Raw genomic sequence first — 23400 nt, 5'->3', positions numbered from 1 at the left:
AATGAGCCTGGGTAGACCACACGGTCGCACACACTGGCGTGTGCCAAGCCGTGTGGCCAAGTCAGTTTCTAGCACGGGCTAGACACACGGGTGTGTGACTGGCCGTGTGACCCAAGTCAATAGCCTCCCTAATTTTCACACAGCCTGGCACATGGGTGTGTCTTGTGGTCATGTGGTCAAGTCAGTATGTATGCTGTATTTTGCCACGGCCTAGACACACGAGCGTGCCTAATGCCATGTGAGGCACACGGCCTGTTCACACGGGCGTGTGACCTCTGTAACTTAGAAAAATTGTTAAGTTTTGGAAAAATTTTGTACGTGTTCGGTTTAGTCCCGACCTCTTCTTAATGCATGTTTAAGGTCTCGTTGACCTAAGAAAGAGACTTAATGTTGATATTTGACTTTGATATGATAATGTATGACTTTTGATTGTGAAATGTTCCGATATGTTCAGTAATGCCTATTAACCCTAGTCCAGCGACGGATACGAGTTAGGGGTACCATGGAAATTCATCATCACGACAATGGTTATTTATCTAGCCAAAAGTTGTGTTTTATGCTCTTGATCCATTTTACGTAACCATATAAAATTTATTAAGTATCGATAACTGTTAAAACTATGAAATAACATGAAAGACACACATAAATGATTGGAAAACACACATCTATCTCCTAAACACCTAAAACACGAATTGACCTTACAACAACTAGATTTTACTCAAAAACATACTAAAATGAAGGCAAAAGGACCTTAATTATATATGCCAAATTATGCTATGTCACTTGGGTATTAGAGCGGAGAACTCCTAAAAGATAGAGACATAGATGTGACTGTTTGGACTGGTAGGACATCAAACATGACCCAAATAGAATTAATCCTAGATCTGTTTATGGATTTATTCACTTGTGATGTTCATAATGTGACTTACCTCAATCTTGAGAAAGTGACGGACTATGTGTGTGTGACTCATATACTTTGATGTATTGAGAGCCTGAGTTCAATTAGTAATATAGCCAAAAGTTGGTATATTGAGTATACAACTTCTGCATGACATAACTTCATTTACAATAGTGGAATTCATATCCCAATAAAGGGTAAGTGATATCCTCTCCATCAATATTACATGATTGACCAAAAAATAACGTGACCACGAGTTATTAGTCTAAAGAGGAGTGATTTAATCATTATGTGTTAGTAATTGACCTTTTATAAAGGAAGATGTAAGGGTTAGCATGAGATAAAATATGATCATATTGGGATAATGATTTTTATCCCAAAAAGGTTAAAGATATCCTATGAGGGTAACACACATATGACAAGGTCATTGGATGAGCACTTGATAAGTAACTTTGGTAATGGTATATAATGGGGAGAGCTCATTCATATACTTTAGTGAAATGACTCCATGACTAAATAATGTTGTAACCAATAGATGAAGAGTTGAAACTTAATTACAAATTTTTTGAGCCTTAATTATACATTTCCAATGGTCCCTCCACTAGCTTTGTATATCATTGATGGCTTGTATTTGAGTCAATGATGTGAAAATATGAAAATAACTAATAAGAGAAATGGATTGCATTGATCACTATTAATAGTAAATGTGTTTTCTCACCATGAACAAGAGATGACTTAGAGAATAAACTAATTTCTTTGAGTTATTATTTAATTGAATAGTAATTAAAAAAATTGAAGTTTGAAGTGAAAATTAAATTAATTAGTCATCACAGTTAATTAAATTTATTTACTCATAGATTCTAATACAGTAAAGTTGTTATGTCTTGAACAGGATTAGAATGGGGTAAACTACCCCATTAGTCACTCTAAATAGGGTTCGTTCTAGTCAACCCAAAAAGGAAATTGATCAAATTGGCCACATCACCTATAATACCCCCATACCCGACCCGATCGTCGAGTCAAGGCATTAGGATGTCACATTCATTGCCCAAGAAACTATTGAAAATTCAGATCTTTTTATCATATTATTTAATAAATGTACATCATTAACATATTTTAGTAATAATTGAATTTACGATAGAACTAATAATGAGTTAAAGAAGCTCATTAAAACATCTACAATTGATCAAAAGCCAAATTGTAAAGTTCATAAAAATTTCTGAATTGTCGTCACGACTTTGGGGCTTCCACGTTGTGACATGCTGAACTTGTCATCATGACGTCGTCTCCATTTTCTTACAAGTTCCATGATTTATTTTTATTTATTTATTTTTATATATCATTACTTGAATATATATTCAGATGTCATAACCGCCACTTCATTTTACATATCATCCACTTACATCATTTCTAATATCAAGTCCTCATAAAAACATGATATTCAATCAAAGATAACAAAGTATATAAAATTAACACAAATATTAAAGTTTTACAAATAAGACCATTAGAGGACTTGTACTTTCAAAAGTAGTTAATCCACTTTACGTATATTTCATATTTATTTCTAAATTGTGCCAATTAATTTAATTCTTTATAAAATTTTAACAAAGAATTCAATATCACATCAATTAACAATTACTCACTTATTATTTTATCAATTTATTTAAACATACTCACATGTATTAATTATTCCATCACTTACAACCATTTCGAAACATTTCAAATTTATTTACTATATATATATTCATATATATTTTTTCGTCCTCCTCCTCTCCATTCCACATCTTTTATGTATATATTTGTTAGAATCTTTAACTTTTAGTATATAACATGCTTATATGTAACATTATCCATAATTCCACTATTTACTTATGTGTTCATATCAAAGCTGTCCACTAGAGTAATAGTCACTAAATTATTTATATCCTGAGTTATAGAATTCAAAATTAAGATCTGCTTGATGTTTTTGAAACTTGACACAAATATATTTTTACCGTAAAAATTTCAGAATTCATGACTTAGCCAATAAGTATAGTAAATTCTTCAAATTTGTCCCTGTTCTGTTGTTTGACAGCTTTGACCTTTTTTTACTAAAAGTTAATTATCTCTTATTATGGGGTTTGAATGATGTTTCTGTTTGTTTCTCTTGAAAATAGACTAATTAGGAATTTAAACATATAAATTTAAAACCCCAATAATTTTTTTACAATTTTTTATGATTTTTCAAAGTTAGAACAGGGGAATCCAAATCCACTTCGACCTTGTTTCACGAAAATTAATATATCTTAAACTCTAAAATTCCATTTCTTTCACCGTTTCTTCATATAAAACTAGACTCAATAAAATTTAATTAAATCTCTAAATAAATTTCTATAATTTTTGGTGAATTTTCAAATTTAAGTCACTACTGCTGTCCAAACTGTTTTAATGAAAAAAAATATTTTCTTTTCCATGGTTCTTTGCACCATCTTTCGTTCATTCACACATAATTGCCATACTTTTGGTTACTATACAATTTAGACACTTATGTTTATGTGTAGATTACATATTCATTTCTTAATCTTAGTACTTTTCACCATACAAATCACATTCTCTCTTACCAATTTAGTGTTTTAAGTCTCTATTCTTCATCAAATACTTTCTATTTCTAGTATTTAGATTAAATACGTGTTTCATACATCTCACTCAAAACATCTTTAACTCAATCTATTGAAATACAAGTAGGTTTAGTATAAAACTTAACTCATTTGTCAAGAATTTCTTCATTTCTTCTTCATTTCCATGCATTTCTCATCTTTACCCTTCCTTTTTCTTCTCATTTTCTCCATTTTAATCTACTATTTTCTTGCTTCTAAATTGATGAGCATATTCTCTAAAATCTCTACTTTATTTTCTCTCTTTAATTTCTAAGGAAATTTTTAAAAATCTTGGGTAAAAAGGTAGGTTTTCATAGCAAAGGACTAAATTGTAAAGAAAAGAAAACTTGTTTTCTCACCCTTTCACTAACGTGGAAGGATGATCCATTTCCTTTATCCTTCCTATCTTTTTATACTGCCATTTTTCTAAATAAAATAATAATAAATATCTACGCAAAATATTAATAAAATAATATTTAACTAATTAATTAATTTAAAAAATCACCAAAAAATCATCAACATCATCATTACATTCTAGAACTCTCTCTTGCTAATTGACCATTTTTCCCTTTATGATCTTTCACAGCTACATCCTTGAATCATCACTTAATTTGGTAAAATTACGATTTAGTGCCTCATAATTCTTCACCTATTCAATTTGGTCCCTATATTCCAATTCCATATCTTAATAATTGGATTAATTTCACTTTTGGTCTTTCAAATTTCTTATTTTTACACTTTGATCCCCTAAATTTTGAATATTTACACTTGAGCCAAAAACTTTCTACATATTTACGATTTAGACTTTACTTTAAATCAATATACTAAAACCTACTTCTTAATAATAATAATAATAATAATAATAATAATTATTATTATTATTACTATTATTATTATCATTTTGATACTCCTCAATATTCTCTTTTATCCGCTTTATATTTTTTCGCATTTTACCGAAAAATCAATTATACATTATTCAATTTATTACTACTTTTATTATATATCAATTGTAGGGATGTTACATTTATGCTTGTGCCATAGAAATTTTTGCATATTTGCAATTTAATCCCTTCCTTAATACATCATGTCATGCTTCATGATTTAACTCTCTTTTGATATATTGTAACTTTCATTTTCTTTGATCTTATACCTTATTTAGCTAAAATTTTATTCCATATTATTTATGACCAAGGGGGTTTTGAGGATGCTACACCACCTATTGACCTTGAACCAATTGTTAAATGCAAGAAACAGAGTACAAGTAGAAATGACAGTGGAAGTGGGCACTTCTGATCAAACAGCGATAAAACATAGAAAAACAGGGAACATCAAAATTGTCTACATAATTCGATTTCTTTACATCTATAGAGCCTAGCTCAGTGAAATGAATCCACTATCTTTGAACTTTATATAACCAATGATCCTTGTTCTAATGTTTATGTATTTGTTTTAAGATAAGAAAATGATTTTATAGATTGATGCGAAATCAGTAATGAATTACAATTGCTATCGATGAGCTAATGTTTATATGGATATAATTCAATAAGAGGACGTTATACTAAACTATGCATCAGTAGAAATTTTCGGGGATGAAAATCCCTAAAGGGGGGAAAAGTTGTGACACCCCTAATTTGACCCTAGTCGGAAAGTGGTTTCGGGACCACAAAATCGAGTCACAAAAATAATTAATTGTTATATTCTATGCTTATTATTTGTGAATAAGTATGTGTAAAAATTTCATGTTTTAATTTTGTCATTTGGATGTGAAATTAGCTAAAAAGGACATATTTGAGAAGCTTTAAAAATATGATAGGCAAATGTCCAAGTGATTAAAATGTTAAATTACGAAAGTTGTGGACTTGCATGTCAAATGGCCAACTTTTAACATTAGTGTATGGTAATGATGTTATGATTTTGGCATTATGTGTATATTATATTTAGTAAATAATATTTAATAGTTTATAATTTGAAAACATGAATTAAAAAAAAAGAATGGTGATAAAAAAACAAAGAAACTTTTCTCTTTGTTTTCTCTTATTGCCGTAACTAAGGAGGAAAAAAAAAGGGGGGAAAAGAAGCTAGGCATTCGGTCTTCTACTTGCTTAATTAAGGTAAGTTTTAGGTAAATTCTTTGAGATTTCATGAAATTTTAGTTGATGGATAGGTCTTTGATTGAGCCCATGTGTGAATTTTGATCCTTGTGGTGATTTGGGCATTCGGTTAAGGTAGGAAACTTAGAAGATGATTTCTATTCCTTATGTTTTATGAGTTGGGAGCTTAAATTGAAGATGAATAAGGGGAATATGTGTATAGAGGTTTTGGTAGTATGGAAATTTGGTTATGAGAGTGTGTGTGTGGTCACTTGCCGAATGTGAGTGTTAAGGTTAGTAGGTTGGCTTAATTCTTGTATTAGAAATCTATTTGAGAAATTAGATAGGCTTTGAATGGTTGAAGTAATGAAATTAGAAACTCATGAACTTGATTTAAATACTTTAAATTTATGGTAGTTAAATGGAATAGAAAGGATCTATTCGGCCATGGAGGTTAAACACATTGTTAAATTGTTGAATATATGCTTTGGTTGTTAATGAATATTCGGTCTTGGTATGAATCTCATTAATAACATTTAGTTATTTTGGTATAAAATACTTATTGAAATGGTGGAATTGGATGACTTACTTATGGATTTTCGTTATGAGAGTCTTTTGTAAGTAGAGCTAGAGGGTTTAAAGGGTGGTGTTTTAAAATAAACATGTATATGGACCCTATGTATGTACCTTGTAATTTTATTGTAAACTTTTGGTTTGACTTGTATCATATTAATTGCTAAAATACTAGCTTGTGTGGAAAATTTTGTGTATGTTTTTATGTACCGAATGTGAGTTAAAAAAATAGAGGTCACTATGTGTATCATGGTCAACCTTTGATAACTAATATGTCTTGATTCGTAAATTGAGTTAAAAGATTATATATGTTCAATCTAGCCTAAGCTAGGCTTGACTTGTAACATAGTAATGATTGACTAAACGTATATGTGTGAGATAGTGAGGATAATTGTATTTCTTGCTTTGATTAAGTGAAGTATATGAAGTTGATATACTTAATTTACTCAATTAAGCTTAAGAGCACATAGGGGCAACTTCGGATAAGGTGAAAACTAAAGTGACGAAATAGCCGACCCGTAACTACTCAGAAAGATACGAGGTAAGTCTCTAAGTAATTAACCTATTTTGAGTTTTTATTTAATGGATACTATTATAGAAATGGCTAAAATGAAAAATATGATGTAGCCATGATATGTTCTAAGGCCTAATGGAAAATTTTACGTATTTGAATCAATTTACTAATGTGATTTTGTACCTAAGACGAAATAAAATGACAAGGCGTAATATCTAGCTTAAGATCGAATGGCCAATGTGATGAATGTGAAAGTGTGTATATGTGATAAGGCCGAATGACCAATTGTGAAAAGTGTGCAATATTAGATATTTAATGAGGCCAAAGTTAGTAAAAATATAAATATATATTAAATGAATTGTGCTGAGATTGTATCCGGGTTAGAGTCCCGCAGGCTTCGTGCTAGAAATGTATCCGGGATAAAGTCTCGCAGGCTTCGTGCTAGAAATGTATCCGGGCTAAAGTCCCGCAGGCTTCGTGCTGGAAATGAGTCCGGGCTAAAGACCCGCAGGCTTCGTGCTGGTGCTGGTAATATAATTTCGGGTTTTATACCTAGCAGGCCAAGTGCCGATGAATTTGATAAAAGTATACAACTACAAGATCCTACACTAAGTTGACAAATTGAAAGTGCATTACATATTAAGTTGGCCAGGTACGTATCATGTACTCGTATGCGATTTGATTTGAATTAAATTATAAATATATAAAGTGATGCATCTGTGAATAAGTGTTATGACTATAAATGTGATCGTGATATATTCGGTAAATGTGTGAAGTTATGTGAAGTGATTCTATGTTTATATTCAAATATAAACACTTGGTCCTTGTGGAAAGGTTTGTGGAAGTATATGATTTATTTTTAGGTGATTACGATCATGGAAAATTAAATGTGAATATGATATTGTATTTTATTCATTTCAATTGAACTAAAGCTGTTAGTGAAGGATTTTGATGCCTATGTTATATGAGTTCGAACTTGAATGACATGATATACATGTTTAGATAATTTGAATGCAAGGAATGTGTGAAAGAGCAAATTTGTAATAAATCTGCTTGGGACAGAAACAGTAGCTTAATTTTGGAAAATCACCATAAATTGTGGAAATTGAAGTAGAAGCTGAATAAATTATGTAATTAAAGCTTAATGAGTCTAGTTTCTTATAAAATAAACCTTGTAAGGAAAAGAATTGTAGATAATGAGATATTTGAAGTGGCGTGAGATAGAGTCAAAATGACTTTGAAATCCCCTGTTCTGTTTTTAGAAAATCATTGTAAATTGTACAATGATGATTATAAGATAAAATTTATATACTTAGACTCCTTAATGAGTCTAGTTTCAAATGAAATAAACGATAACATATTTCAAATTCTGTATAATGAGAAAATTGATTCGTAGTGAAGAGTGGTCAGAATAGTCAAACACTGAAACAGGGGAAATTCAATAAAAATATGGTATTGATTGGTCAAACGAAAAATTCTGAAAATTTGATGGATGGAAGATACATGAGTCTATTTTCAGGTAAAATTAACGGCGCTTGAATTGGAGTTTCTTAGCTCCAGTTATAAATAATTTAGTGACTGTTGCTCAGGATGACAGCTTGTAGTGAATTTGTGATTTTGTTGCAAACATGGTTAAAACTAGTTAATGAGATGCTTTTCGAGTTCTTATGATCTTATTTGTGATTTCAATATTTGGTGTTAATTGAGTTCAGATTCAAGTGAGGTGAATTTGCTAAATATGCATTATGTTCATGGATACTTGGCCAAAATGGCAATCATCTAGGAATGATTTCTTGAAAATTTGAAGTAATCGATCTATAAGTAAATTAATTGTTTGCATTGCTTAAAACTTACTAAGCATTGAAGCTTACTCCGTGTTCTCTTTTCTACTTATTATAGGTTTATACTTTAGCTCGAGTTGAAAGAGCCGGAGATATCATCACACTATCGAGTCATTAGGTGAGTTGAGAAGATTGTATATCATCATGGTTTAAGGCATGTATAGGATAGACTATAGGTAGAATGATATTTCGACTTTGTATACATTATAGCCATGCGAAGATGGCTTGCTCATTTTGTTTAGGGAAGCCTTATAATTGAACTAAAGTGTTGAAATTTTTTTTTATTTTAACTTGATAGTAGTTAATTTGTTATTAGATATTCGGTTATGTTTTGATAGTGAGTCATTTTAGAAATTTTATAAGAGCTCTTATGGAAAATCAATGAGACAGGTTTGCATTGTTGATAATTTATGTCTGGTAAGTATCTTTGAACTTATAGAAGTTTTGTTCAGTCAAGTAATACCTCATAACCTTATTCCGGCAATGGATACAGGTTAGGAGTGTTACATTTAGTGGTATCAAAGCTATGGTTTAGTCAGTTCTCGGACTAACATAGCAAGTGTGAGAGTCTAGCTATACATGCCGTATGTAAAGTGTGATAGTGTGAGGTCTTCCGGCTCTTATAAATTGTTTTGCTCAGGTAATAATGTGTTCCAACCGAGTTATTATTAATTGATCTGAAATTGATATTGAATTGATTGAAATATATATGTGATATGATGGAATTGAAAAAGTATGAAAAGAATTTTATGATACGTGTGCATCAGTGTAAAAAGATGTATGAGATTGTATAAAGTAAATGGTAATGAAAGATCAAATTGGATAGAAAGCAGGGAATGAGTACGATCATTCAATAATGAATTGACGGAAAAGACCATGGTTGGACCCTGGCAATACATGAGACAGATGAGCTAGTGTAAGACTTAACGGAAATAGGCATCAACATGGGCAGAGCAAGGTTAGTATAAGACCATATTTGGACTCTGGCATCAAGTAAGCGACGTACTCAAAACCGTAAGACGGTTTTCAATGGGATAAATATTGAAAAATGATCAAGACTAACTGTGGAAATTTGATAAGAAATTATTTGGTAATTTGAACAAAGTTTAAGTGTTCATTACTATGCGAATTCAAAGTTAAATGAAAGGATATGTTTAAAAGTGTACATACATGATGTTTATAGACTTGGTTAAGTCATTTCAATGTGTAACAACAAATGAATAGGGGCACTATGTGTGCAAATGATTAGAGGCATTGAGAGTGCAAGTTTTTCAACCGAGCACTATGCGTGCGAGATCGGTCAGTAGACATTAAGTGAGTAAAACAAGATTCATGTAAGGCCTCGTATGGAACGAAGGCATTGATTTAAGATGGTGGATATGTTGTTAAGAAATGAATTCATGTTATAAATGTGTTACGGATTTAGTTTAGGGGATGCTTGGTATATGAAGTCATATGTGCTATTGCTAAATGACCCTTATTTTTTATAATCATGTTCAAGAAATTATTTCGATTAAGTTCGACATTTGAAAGTCTGTAAGAATTTTTGATGAATGCTGATAATTTTGGATATATGGGTTATGTGCTAAAATAAATCCCATGCCGGTATACTATATGAGGCTTTATGCCAAATCGATTGTATACGGGTATCGTTAACGGTGATTGAATGTGCTAAATGAATTCAATGTTCAGGTATGTGGAAGTTGATTTTTTGTTGGAAATAGGTTAAGTTGAATAGTGAGATATGATGGAGTTATAAAGGATATTTATTGGGATGTTTGAGTATATGTGTACTTTCGGTCAGGTTACAGCTTATACATGAATGAAAATGTGGGTTACAAATATGTGGGTTGATGATGTGAATTATACATGTTAATATGTGCTTAATATGTGTTTGAAATGCATTTGTGAATTAAATTAAGTGATTATTGCTTATGAAATCAAGAAAATGAGATATATGTGCATACTTGTAGAAATGTTTATGTATTTGTTTTAAGATAAGAAAATGATTTTATAGATCGATGCGAAATCAGTAATGAATTACAATTGCTATCGATGAGCTAATGTTTATATGGATATAATTCAATAAGAGGACGTTATCCTAAACTATGCATCAGTAGAAATTTTCGGGGACGAAAATCCCTAAAGGGGGAAGAGTTGTGACACCCCTAATTTGACCCTAGTCGGAAAGTGGTTTCGGGACCACAAAATCGAGTCACAAAATAATTAATTGTTATATTCTATGCTTATTATTTGTGAATAAGTATGTGTAAAAATTTCATGTTTTAATTTTGTCATTTGGATGTGAAATTAGCTAAAAAGGAAATATTTGAGAAGCTTTAAAAATATGATAGGCAAATGTCCAAGTGATTAAAATGTTAAATTACTAAAGTTGTGGACTTGCATGTCAAATGGCCCACTTTTAACATTAGTGGATGGTAATGATGTTATGATTTTGGCATTATGTGTATATTATATTTAGTAAATAATATTTAATAGTTTATAATTTGAAAACATGAATTAAAAAAAAAAAGAATGGTGATAAAAAAACAAAGAAACTTTTCTCTTTGTTTTCTCTTATTGCCGTAACTAAGGAGGAAAAAAAGGGGGGAAAAGAAGCTAGGCATTCGGTCTTCTACTTGCTTAATTAAGGTAAGTTTTAGGTAAATTCTTTGAGATTTTATGAAATTTTAGTTGATGGATAGGTCTTTGATTGAGCCCATGTGTGAATTTTGATCCTTGTGGTGATTTGGGCATTCGGTTAAGGTAGGAAACTTAGAAGATGATTTCTATTCCTTATGTTTTATGAGTTGGGAGCTTAAATTGAAGATGAATAAGGGGAATATGTGCATAGAGGTTTTGGTAGTATGGAAATTCGGTTATGAGAGTGTGTGTGTGGTCACTTGCCGAATGTGGGTGTTAAGGTTAGTAGGTTGGCTTAATTCTTGTATTAGAAATCTATTTGAGAAATTAGATAGGCTTTGAATGGTTGAAGTAATGAAATTAGAAACTCATGAACTTGATTTAAATACTTTAAATTTATGGTAGTTAAATGGAATAGAAAGGATCTATTCGGCCATGGATGTTAAACACATTGTTAAATTGTTGAATATATGCTTTGGTTGTTAATGAATATTCGGTCTTGGTATGAATCTCATTAATAACATTTAGTTATTTTGGTTTAAAATACTTATTGAAATGGTGGAATTGGATGACTTACTTATGGATTTTAGTTATGAGAGTCTTTTGTAAGTAGAGCTAGAGGGTTTAAAGGGTGGTGTTTTAAAATAAACATGTATATGGACCCTATGTATGTACCTTGTAATTTTATTGTAAACTTTTGGTTTGACTTGTATCATATTAATTGCTAAAATACTAGCTTGTGTGGAAAATTTTGTGTATGTTTTTATGTGCCGAATGTGAGTTAAAAAAATGGAGCTCACTATGTGTATCATGGTCAACCTTTGATAACTAATATGTCTTGATTCGTAAATTGAGTTACAAGATTATATATGTTTGATCTAGCCTAAGCTAGGCTTGACTTGTAACATAGTAATGATTGACTAAACGTATATGTGTGAGATAGTGAGGATAATTGTATTTTTTTTCTTTGATTAAGTGAAGTATATGAAGTTGATATACTTAATTTACTCAATTAAGCTTAAGAGCACATAGGGACAACTTCGGATAAGGTGAAAGCTAAAGTGACGAAATAGCCGACCCGTAACTACTCAGAAAGATACGAGGTAAGTCTCTAAGTAATTAACCTATTTTGAGTTTTTATTTAATGGATACTATTATAGAAATGGCTAAATTGAAAAATATGATGTAGCCATGATATGTTCTAAGGCCTAATGGAAAATTTTACGTATTTGAATCAATTTACTAATGTGATTTTGTACCTAAGACGAAATAAAATGACAAGGCGTAACATCTAGCTTAAGATCGAATGGCCAATGTGATGAATGTGAAAGTGTGTATATGTGATAAGGCCGAATGACCAATTGTGAAAAGTGTGCAATATTAGATATTTAATGAGGCCAAAGTTAGAAAAAATATAAATATATATTAAATGAATTGTGCTGAGATTGTATCCAGGTTAGAGTCCCGCAGGCTTCGTGCTGGAAATGTTTTCGGGCTAAAGTCCCGCAGGCTTCGTGCTGGAAATGTATCCGGGCTAAACTCCCACAGGCTTTGTGCTGAAAATGTGTCCGGGCTAAAGTCCCGCAGGCTTCGTGCTGGAAATGTATCCAGGCTAAAGTCCCGCAGGCTTCATGCTGGAAATGTGTCCGGGCTAAAGACCCGCAGGCTTCGTGCTGGTGCTGGTAATATAATTTCGGGTTTTATACCTAACAGGCCAAGTGCCGAAGAATTTGATAAAAGTATACAACTACAAGATCCTACACTAAGTTGACAAATTGAAAGTGCATTACATATTAAGTTGGCCAGGTACGTATCATGTACTCGTATGCGATTTGATTTGAATTAAATTATAAATATATAAAGTGATGCATCTGTGAATAAGTGTTATGACTATAAATGTGATCGTGATATATTCGGTAAATGTGTGAAGTTATGTGAAGTGATTCTATGTTTATATTCAAATATAAACACTTGGTCCTTGTGGAAAGGTTTGTGGAAGTATATGATTTATTTTTAGGTGATTACGATCATGGAAAATTAAATGTGAATATGATATTGTATTTTATTCGTTTCAATTGAACTAAAGCTGTTAGTGAAGCATTTTGATGCCTATGTTATATGAGTTCGAACTTGAATGACATGATATACATGTTTAGATAATTTGAATGCAAGGAATGTGTGAAAGAGAAAATTTGTAATAAATCTGCTTGGGACAGCAACAGTAGCTTAATTTTGGAAAATCACCATAAATTGTGGAAATTGAATTAAAGCTGAATAAATTATGTAATTAAATCTTAATGAGTCTAGTTTCTTATAAAAGAAACCTTGTAAGGAAAAGAATTGTAGATAATGAGATATTTGAAGTGGCGTGAGATAGAGTCAAAATGACTTTGAAATCCCCTGTTCTGTTTTTAGAAAATCATTGTAAATTGTACAATGATGATTATAAGATAAAATTTATATACTTAGACTCCTTAATGAGTCTAGTTTCAAATGAAATAAACGATAACATATTTCAAATTCTGTATAATGAGAAAATTGATTCGTAGTGAAGAGTGGTTAGAATAGTCAAATAGTGAAACAGGGGAAACTTCAATAAAAATCTGGTATTGATTGGTCAAACCAAAAATTCTGAAAATTTGAAGGATGGAAGATATATGAGTCTATTTCCAGGGAAAATTAACGGCACTTGAATTGAAGTTTCTTAGCTTCAGTGATAAATAATTTAGTGACTGTTGCTCAAGAAGACAGCTTGTAGTGAATTTGTGATTTTGTTGCAAACATGGTTAAAACTAGTTAATGAGATGCGTTTCGAGTTCTTATGAACTTATTTGTGATTTCAATATTTGGTTTTAATTGAGTTCAGATTCAAGTGAGGTGAATTTGCTAAATATGCATTATGTTCATGGATACTTGGCCAAAATGGCAATTATCTAGGAATGATTTCTTGAAAATTTGAAGTAATCGATCTATACGTAAATTAATTGTTTGCATTGCTTAAAACTTACTAAGCATTGAAGCTTACTCCATGTTCTCTTTTCTACTTCTTATAGGTTTATACTTTAGCTCGAGTTGAAAGAGCCAGAGATATCATCACACTATCGAGTCATTAGGTGAGTTGAGCAGATTGTATATCATCATGGTTTAAGGCATGTATAGGATAGACTATAGGTAGAATGATATTTCGACTTTGTATACATTATAGCCATGCGAAGATGGCTTGCTCATTTTGTTTAGGGAAGCCTTATAATTGAACTAAAGTGTTGAAATTTTTTTTTATTTTAACTTGATAGTAGTTAATTTGTTATTAGATATTCGGTTATGTTTTGATAGTGAGTCATTTTAGAAATTTTATAAGAGCTCTTATGGAAAATCAATGAGACAGGTTTGCATTGTTGATAATTTATGTCTAGTAAGTATCTTTGAACTTATAGAAGTTTTGTTCAGTCAAGTAATACCTCATAACCTTATTCCGGCAATGGATACGGGTTAGGAGTGTTACAGTGTAAGTGGTTTGAAGATGGCTTAAATGAAGATATAAAACTATTAGTAGGGATCCTCGGGTTGAAAGAATATGTTGTAGCATATGAAGCTGAAGAACACGTTGAAATTAAAGCTAGAGACTCAAGAAAGAGATTAACGGGAAAGTCATACCAGTTAACATTAAAGAAATCAAAATAACAACACTACCGTTCTACTACTTCTGCGGGATACTCTAGTAGAGACAGAAGTACCCAATGGTCAAATCCTAAGTCTCAGGCTACATCTGTAGCAAGTGTAGATAGTTTTAGAAACACCAGACTCAAGTGTAAGAACTATAACAAGCTACATTTTGGTGAGTTTCGAATGAAGAGTGGAGCTTGTTTTAGATGTGGTTCCTTTGACCACTATCTAAGAGATTGCTCGGAGAAATCTAAAAAAGATAATATTCTAACTTTGAGGTCAAGCAACACAGTTGTGAGAGGTAGACCACCTCGTAATCCTGGAAATCTGAATGGTAGCTGTGGTGTAACGAAAAAATCTACTATAATGTGTGAGGCACAAAAACCAACTAGGGCTTATGCTATTAGTGCACACGAAGATGCTTCTGTGCCAGATGTTATTACTGGTACTTTCTCTTTTATTGATACTGATGCAATTGCTTTAATTAATCCTGGATTGACTCATTCATATGTTTGCACGAATTTAGTGTATAGTAAAAATTTACTTGTTGAGTTCATTGAATTCGTGGTTAAACTATCAAACCCTCTAGGTTAGTATGTGTTAGTTGATAAGGTTTGCAAGAACTGTCCGCTAATGATTTAGGGTTACTATTTTTTGGCTAATTTGATGCTATTACCGTTCGATAAATTCAATGTGATTTTAGGCATGAATTGGCTATCTTTGCATGATGCTATCGTAAATCGCAAATGAAAGCTTATCATATTGAAATGTCAAAATGGTGAGATACTTCATATTAAATCAGATAAATTGAATGGGTTGCCTATTGTGATATCAGCTATGTTAGCACGAAAATATGTAAGAAAATGTTGTAATGCTTACCTTGCATATGTATTGGATACTAAAGTGTCTGATTCGAAGCTTGAATCAATGCCAGTGGTTTACGAGTATCCTGATATGTTCCTAGAGGAGTTACCTGGATTACCACTAGTCAGAGAAATCGAATTTGCTATAGAACTTGTATAGGGAACAACACTGATATCGATAGCACCATATAGAATGGCTCCTACTGAGTTAAAAGTAAAGTTGCAAGAGTTGATTGATAGGGGTTTTGCTCGACCTAGTTTTCCATCCTGGGGTGTAACGGGTCTATTTGTTAAGAAAAAGGATGGATCGATGAGATTATGCATTAACTACCGTCAGTTCTACAAAGTTACAATCAAGAATAAACATCCATTGCCTCGTATTGACGATTTGTTTGACCATTTGAATGGTGCCATAATGTTATGGGAGATTGATCTTTGTTCTGGCTATTATTAGTTACGAGTGAAATATTTGGATGTGCCAAAAACAACATTCAGAACCAAGTATGGATATTATGAATTTCTTGTAATGCCATTTGGTTTAACTAACGCACCTACAATATTTATGGTTTTGATGAATAGAATTTTCAGACCATATTTAGATAGATTTGTTGTGGTATTATTGTATTCCCGAAATGAGACTAAACATGCCGAGAATTTCAGAATTGTTCTGCAAACTTTGCAAGATAAGCAATTGTTTGCTAAATTTATCAAATGTGAGTTTTGGCTTTTAGAAGTTGGTTTTCTGGGACATATAGTATTGGCTGAAGGCATTAGAGTTGATCTGAATAAAATTTTAGCGACTGTTAACTGGAAACCACCCAGATATGTATCTGAAGTTAGAAGTTTTCTGGGATTAGCTGGTTATTACCGGAGATTTGTAAAAGGGTTTTTGATGATAGCTACACCAATGACATGAGTATTATAGAAAGATGTGAAGTTTGAATGGTCTTATACATGTCAGCAAAGTTTTAACCAGTTGAAGCCCTATTGACTGAAGCACCAGTTCTAGTTCAGCTTGAATCGGGTAAGGAATTTGTGATTTTTTGTGATGCGTCATTGAATGGATTAGACTATGTTTTGATGCAAGAAGGTAGAGTAATAGGTTATGCTTCCAGACAGTTAAAGCCACATGAAAAGAACTATCAGACACATGACTTAGAGTTGGCAGCTATTGTTTTTACGTTGAAAATTTGGCGACATTATTTGTTCATTGAAAAATGTCATATATTTATCGATGACAAGAGTTTAAAGTATCTGATGTCGCAGAAAGATTTGAATATGAGACAGCGTAGATGACTTAAACTACTGAAAGATTATGAGTTAGTTATTGATTATCATCTGGGAAAAGCAAATGTAGTTGCTAATGCTTTGAGTAGAAAGTCCTTGTTTGTTCTATGAGTGATGAATACCTGACTGTCACTATCTAATGATGGCTCGATTTTAGTAGAGTTAAAAGATAAACCAACATTTTTACGATAGATCTGCGAAGCTTAATAATGTGATAATAAGATGTTAGCTAAACGAGTACAATGTGAGTTGACTTTTGATTCAGAATTTCATATAGGACTCGATAATTGTTTTTTTATTCAGAGGTAGATTCTGTGTATCGAAGAATCTAGAGCTTATACAAAAATTTTTTCACAAAGTCATAGTGGTAACTTGTCTGTTCATCCTGGGAGTAATAAAAAGTACAATGATTTGAGACAGATGTATTGGTGCCGGGAATGAAACATAATATTTCTGATTTTGTATCTAGATATTTGATATGTCAGCAAGTTAAAGATGAACATCAGGTACCTTCAGAACTGTTACAGCCAGTGATGATACCCGAGTGGAAATGGGATAAAGTTACTATGGATTTTATATCGGGGTTACCCCTATCTCTGAAAAAGAAAGATGCCATTTGGGTTATCGTTGATCATTTGATGAATTATGCACATTTTATTCCGGTACATACATATTTTTTACTTGACAGATTAGCGAAGTTATATGTTTTAGAGATTGTCAGACTACATGGAGTACCAGTCTCCATTATTTTGGATAGAGATTGATGTGCGTGATAAGTTTTATATTTAGGATTGATCGCACTTGAAAACTAACTATTATCACGATAAAGGCAAGCGCACCTATCGAACAGTAGTATAGCTTATAGCAAGGTCGGAATGTCGAACCCACAGGAACAAAAAGTACTAGTATTAACCTTCTTTTTATTATCTAGCATAAAAATAAAGGGATTTGCTTTATCTAAAGTGATTAACTAAACTAAGAATGCACAGGAAGTAAATTGGGGAAATACTTTTGGGAAAACTAATTGATTTAGACAATACCCAAGGAAGAATCCACCTAGACTTCACTTGTTATTTGACTCTGAACTAGACAATTTATTCACTTGAATTTATCCGTAAAAATCCCTAATTTATATTATTATCTCTCTTGAGACTAACAACATCTAACCCTAGGTTGATTAATTGAAATCTCTTTCTAATTAAAACCCCTAGTGTTGCATTAACTTGATCTATGGATTCCCTTATTAGGTTTGACGCTAATCCGGCAGATTTATGTTGCCCTACGTCTAGGGATGCAATCAAATCCACTTAATTATGCTAGATCTACTCTTAGATAGGGACTTTTGCTCCTTTGAATAAGCACATCAATACTTGAATCAATATCCTAAAATATTAAAGCAAGAATTATGAACACATAATTAAGAACAAACCAAGTATTTATCATATAATTCAGAAAATAGTAACAAAATCTGTCTAAGGTTTCATCTCCCTTCGGTATTTAAGGGATTTAGTTTATATGTGTAAAAGACAACATCTCAGAAGAATAATAATAACAAAACATAAAGAAACCCAAAAACCCCTGAAGGAAATTGAAGGGAGATCTTCAGTCTTGAAGGAGAACCCAGCTTCTGAGATGGATCAATCAGCTTTTTTCGAGTAATTCCTTGCCTCCCACTCCGCGTGTTCTTTCTAATCCTCTTTAGGGTGTTAATATAGGCTTAAGAATGCTTCCAAACCCTCAAGAGTGACCTTTTCTGAGTAGATCTAGACTTGGGCTCGACAGGGACACGCCCGTGTGGGGTGGCTTAGGCCGTGTTTAGAGTCTGTTAAATAGACACAAGCATGTGGTCTACCCGTGTAAGTAAGTCCAGGCCGTGTTGATTTCCCACGTTGACCCTTTTTCTCCATTTTTTTCCCGTTTCTCGCTCTTTTTACTCTCCTATGCTCATCTAAGTATAAAACATGAAATTAAAGGATTAAGAGCATCAAATTCCACAAATCTAATGATAATTCATCCAAAAATGTGCTAAGCATGGGATCAAAATATGTATAAATTGCGGCTTATCAAATACCCCCACACTTAAGCATTTGCTTGTCTTCAAGCAAAATCCTCAATTCACAATTAAGAATTCATTTTTCTCAATATATAATTCCTAGCAATAATATCTCAAAATAAACCATGAGTAATCATACATTGAGAATTCAACTAGAAGAACATCAAAGTTTCAAGCATTCCAAGTTGAGCATTTTAGCACGAAAACATAGGTGTTTCCCCTTATCTATGTAATCACCTTTGATTCAAAATATCACAGAATTCAACATCCTCACTAAAGATTCACTCAAATTACTCGAGGTGTTTAAGGACAAATTTAGCACTCATCAGTCAATATGAAAATTTATTACCATAGGCTTGCGTGAAAATCAAATCTCCACCACTATATATTGAGATGATACATCAATCAAAAGGTCTTTAGATGGTTGTAACGTAGCTTTGGTTAGGGGGTGTGGTCACAAGCTGAAATAGAAGGTTAGAATCGAGATCGAATTGAAAAAAAAATTACCTAACTAGAAAAATACTAAAACTAATAAATTACATTCCTAATTGAGCTTTTCTTCATGGATAACATTGTTTTAATTCAAGCATTACATAATTTCGTAATATGCTAGATGACAAATCTCAATTTCAGCAACTTCGTGTCTTTTTTTAAGAACAAATCAAGTAACATAGAGCTTTGCTAATTGTCAAAAATAAAACATATCTAAGAAATTTATTCAAATCAAATATCGACAAAAATAGGGATCAAATTAATTAAGGGTATTTCAACAATAATGGGTTATGGGTTAATATTGAGGGTAAATCAATGAATGGCTTGTTAGGCTCAAGGAGGTTCACTAAGGGTTAAATATTAAGGTAGACTTTTATGGAGTGGGTGGGTTAAACCTAAGTGCTTTTATCATCTCGACATATCAAATCAATGGTGTGGTCTTGACATGCATAATCGAAGCAAGTTCTAGAATAATGAATCAATATTGACGCACTCATAGCAACAATAAAAGTGAGCATGAAATAAATAATATATGCTCTAAAGGCTCAAGATCTCACAAAAATTATAGCTTTTTGATGTTAATCCTGTGAATTTCAACTTCAAGATAATACCTAAACTTGGGGAAATAACCTAATTTTTTTTTAATTCTCAAAAATCAACTTATCGTGCTTGATTCTCTAATTCCTTAAAGTTTAAACAATCAATGCATAAATGCCTATGCTTTAATTCAAGACGTATCAATAAAAACCATAAATTAATCAAAGTTCATTCTAATAGTGATATGAGTGAGTCACATGAGGAAAAGACAAAATTCAGGGATTTTTTTTCTAATGATATAAATAACCCCCCCACACTTAAGATGTACATTGTTCTCAATGTACAAAGATAGATTTACTGAATGATATAGATATAAGATCATAAGATAAGGAGAGAAGTGAAACTTCCTGAATGTTAAATGGAATCCTTGAATTGGAGTCATGGAAAGTAATCGGCTAAGGCAAGGGTGAGATTGGAGGAGGATACTTCGATGGTGGTAGAGGTTGTTAGTCCACAAGTGCTGCACCAAAACTGGTGATAGCTATAGTCGTGGTCGAGTGATAAACCGTAAATTATACATATTTTTACCCCATGTTTAATGCATTTTATATATGATTTCCCATTAGAATTGGTGAATTTGATGCTCCTAATGCTTTAATTTCATGTTTTATACATAGGAGAGCATAGGAGAGCAAAAGGAATGAGAAACGGGCCAAAAATGGAGAAAATAGGCCAAAGTAAAAAATCAACACGGCCTGGACCTCCTCACACGGGCAGACCACACGGTCGTGTCAATTTGGCAGGCTCGAACATGATCTGAAGTAATCGAACACGGACGTGTGCCATGAGCATGTCCCTGCCGAGCCCAAGCTGAGTCCAATTCGAAAAAGGCTAATTTTGAGGGCTTTTAGGCATTCCAAAGCCTATAAATACACCCTAGAGGAGGAAGAAAAACACACAAAGAATAGGGAGTAAGGAATTACTCCAAGGAAGCCGATCGATCCATCTCAGAAGTCGGATTCATCATCAAGACTGAAGATCTCTCCTCAATTTCCCTTCAGGAATTTTGGGTTTTCTTTATGTTTTGTATTCTTTATTCTTCTGAAATGTTTTCATATTAAGTTATAAACTAAAGCCCCTAAATACCTAGGGGGAATGAAACCTAAGACGAATCTTGTTATTATTTTCTGAATCGTATGATAAATATTTAACTTGCTCTTAATTATTTGTTCTTAGTTCTTGTTTTGATATCCCAGGACACGAATTCAAGATAAGCTCTTATTCAGAGGAGGAATAGACCCTATCTAAGAGTACATTTGTCAAAATTAAGCAGAGTTGATTGCGTACCTAGACATAGGGTGACAAGATTTTGCTGGATTAGGGTAAAACTTAATAAGGGGATCTATAGATCGAGTTAATGCAACCCTAGAGTGTTAATTAGAGAAAAGTCTCAATTATTCAATCTAGGGATTAGACGTTATTAGTCTTGAATAGGGATAATAAGATAACTTAAGGATCTCTACGGAACAAGTTAAATGAATAAATCGTCCGATTCGGAGCCAGAATAACAAGTAAGTCTAGGTGGATTTTTCCTTAGGTATTGTCTGTGAATTCCCCAAATCCATTCTCTGTGAATTCTTAGTTTAGATAATTAGTTAGTTAAAACCAAAACCTCTTTATTCTTAGGCTAGATAATAAGAAGACAGTCATTACTAGTATTTTTAGTTCCTTTGGGTTTGACAATCCGGTCTTGCTAAAACTATACTATTGTTTGATAGGTACAGTTGCTTACATCGCAATAATAGTTAGTTCAAGAACGAGTAATTATAAATCTTTAAAACCTATCATGAAATCACGCGATTAAGTTTTTGGCGTTGTTGCCGGGGAACTAAGATATTAGGAATGCTCAATTTTTATTACTTTAGCCATTTATTTTTCTTGCATTTTAATTTAATTTTTTATTATTATTTATTAACTTACTTTTTCTTTCTCTTGGCAGGTTTTATAGTTTATGACTAGAAGAAACCTGTCAGGACCATTACTTTTTGATGAAGAAATTGATCGTACAGTTCGAAGAAATCAAAGAGAAATAAGGTGAAGCTTACGATACACAGAGAACAAGCAAGAAGATGATACTCAACCCCCAATCTAAGAGATGGCTGAAAACCAAGACAATCAGCTACCTCCTGTAATTGCGGCTAATCAAAATCCTGCTCCATACACTATGTATGATTATGCTAAACCTTCTTCAACAGGAACTGAATTGAGCATAGTTAGACCTGCTGTAGCTGCAAATACTTTTGAACTGAAACCTAACACAATTCAAATGATACAGCAATTTGTTCAGTTTGACAGTTTGCAGGATGAGGATCCCAACTCTCACTTAGCAAACTTCCTGGAATTCTGCTATACATTTAAAATCAATGGCGTTTCTGATGATGTCATTCATCTTCGGTTATTCCCGTTTTCATTAAGGAACAAAGCTAAACAGTGGTTGAACTCGTTACCACGAGGGTCAATTACTACTTGGGAACAAATGACTGAAAAATTCTTACTAAAATATTTTTCGCCGGTTAAAACGGCTAAATTACGCAATGATATCTCTTATTTTGTGCAGATGGATTTAGAAACCCTTTATGATGCATGGGAGAGATACAAGGACTTACTGAGAAGGTGCCCTCACCATGGGTTACCGCTTTGGCTCTAAGTCCAAACATTCCACAATGGTCTGAATCCTTCGACTCGGCAAATGGTTGACGCAGCTGCTGGCAGAACCATCAATAATAGAACACCTGAAGATGCCTATGAGTTTATTGAGGAGATGTCACTGAATAACTATCAGTGGCAAGTCATGAGGACAAAGCCAACGAAAACAGCCGGTGTTTATAAAGTCAATTCAGTCACCATGCTGTCAAATCAGGTAGAACTCTTGAATAAAAAGATTGATGGTTTTCTTAGTTCTTCATAGGTTCACCTAGTAATGCAGTGCGAAGCAAGTAGCGGTGGAACAAGCAATTCAGAATACCAACCTTATGGCCATAACATGGATAACGAGCAACTAAACTACATGGGTAGTAATCCTCGACCTCAAAACAATCCATTTAGTAACACTTACAATGCAGGTTGGAGAAACCATCCCAATTTATGGTGGGGAGGCCAAGGAAATCAAAGACCACAACATCCTCTGGGTTTTCAACAACCACCCTACCAACAGGAAAAGAAGCCGAACCTTGAAGAGATACTCTCAAAGTTTATATCGGTGTCAGAAACTCATTTCCAGAACACCGAGGCAGCACTTGAGAATCAACAA

The 23400-nt window shown here is 32.7% G+C and overlaps 1 non-coding gene across 1 annotated transcript; it reads right to left on the bottom strand.

Moving 5' to 3' along the window:
- Positions 1-22674: 22674 nt before the first annotated feature.
- On the bottom strand, positions 22675-22781 carry LOC121210270 (small nucleolar RNA R71). The gene has a single exon (XR_005905390.1). It is a non-coding gene; the product is annotated as a small nucleolar RNA R71 (small nucleolar RNA).
- Between the last annotated feature and the right edge of the window lie 619 nt (positions 22782-23400).

The sequence above is a fragment of the Gossypium hirsutum genome, chromosome A11, assembly GCF_007990345.1.
Source record: "Gossypium hirsutum isolate 1008001.06 chromosome A11, Gossypium_hirsutum_v2.1, whole genome shotgun sequence".
Classification (NCBI taxonomy): domain Eukaryota; kingdom Viridiplantae; phylum Streptophyta; class Magnoliopsida; order Malvales; family Malvaceae; genus Gossypium; species Gossypium hirsutum.
The sequence above is the reverse complement of the archived record's forward strand: the minus strand, read 5'-3'. Positions and strand labels throughout refer to the sequence as shown.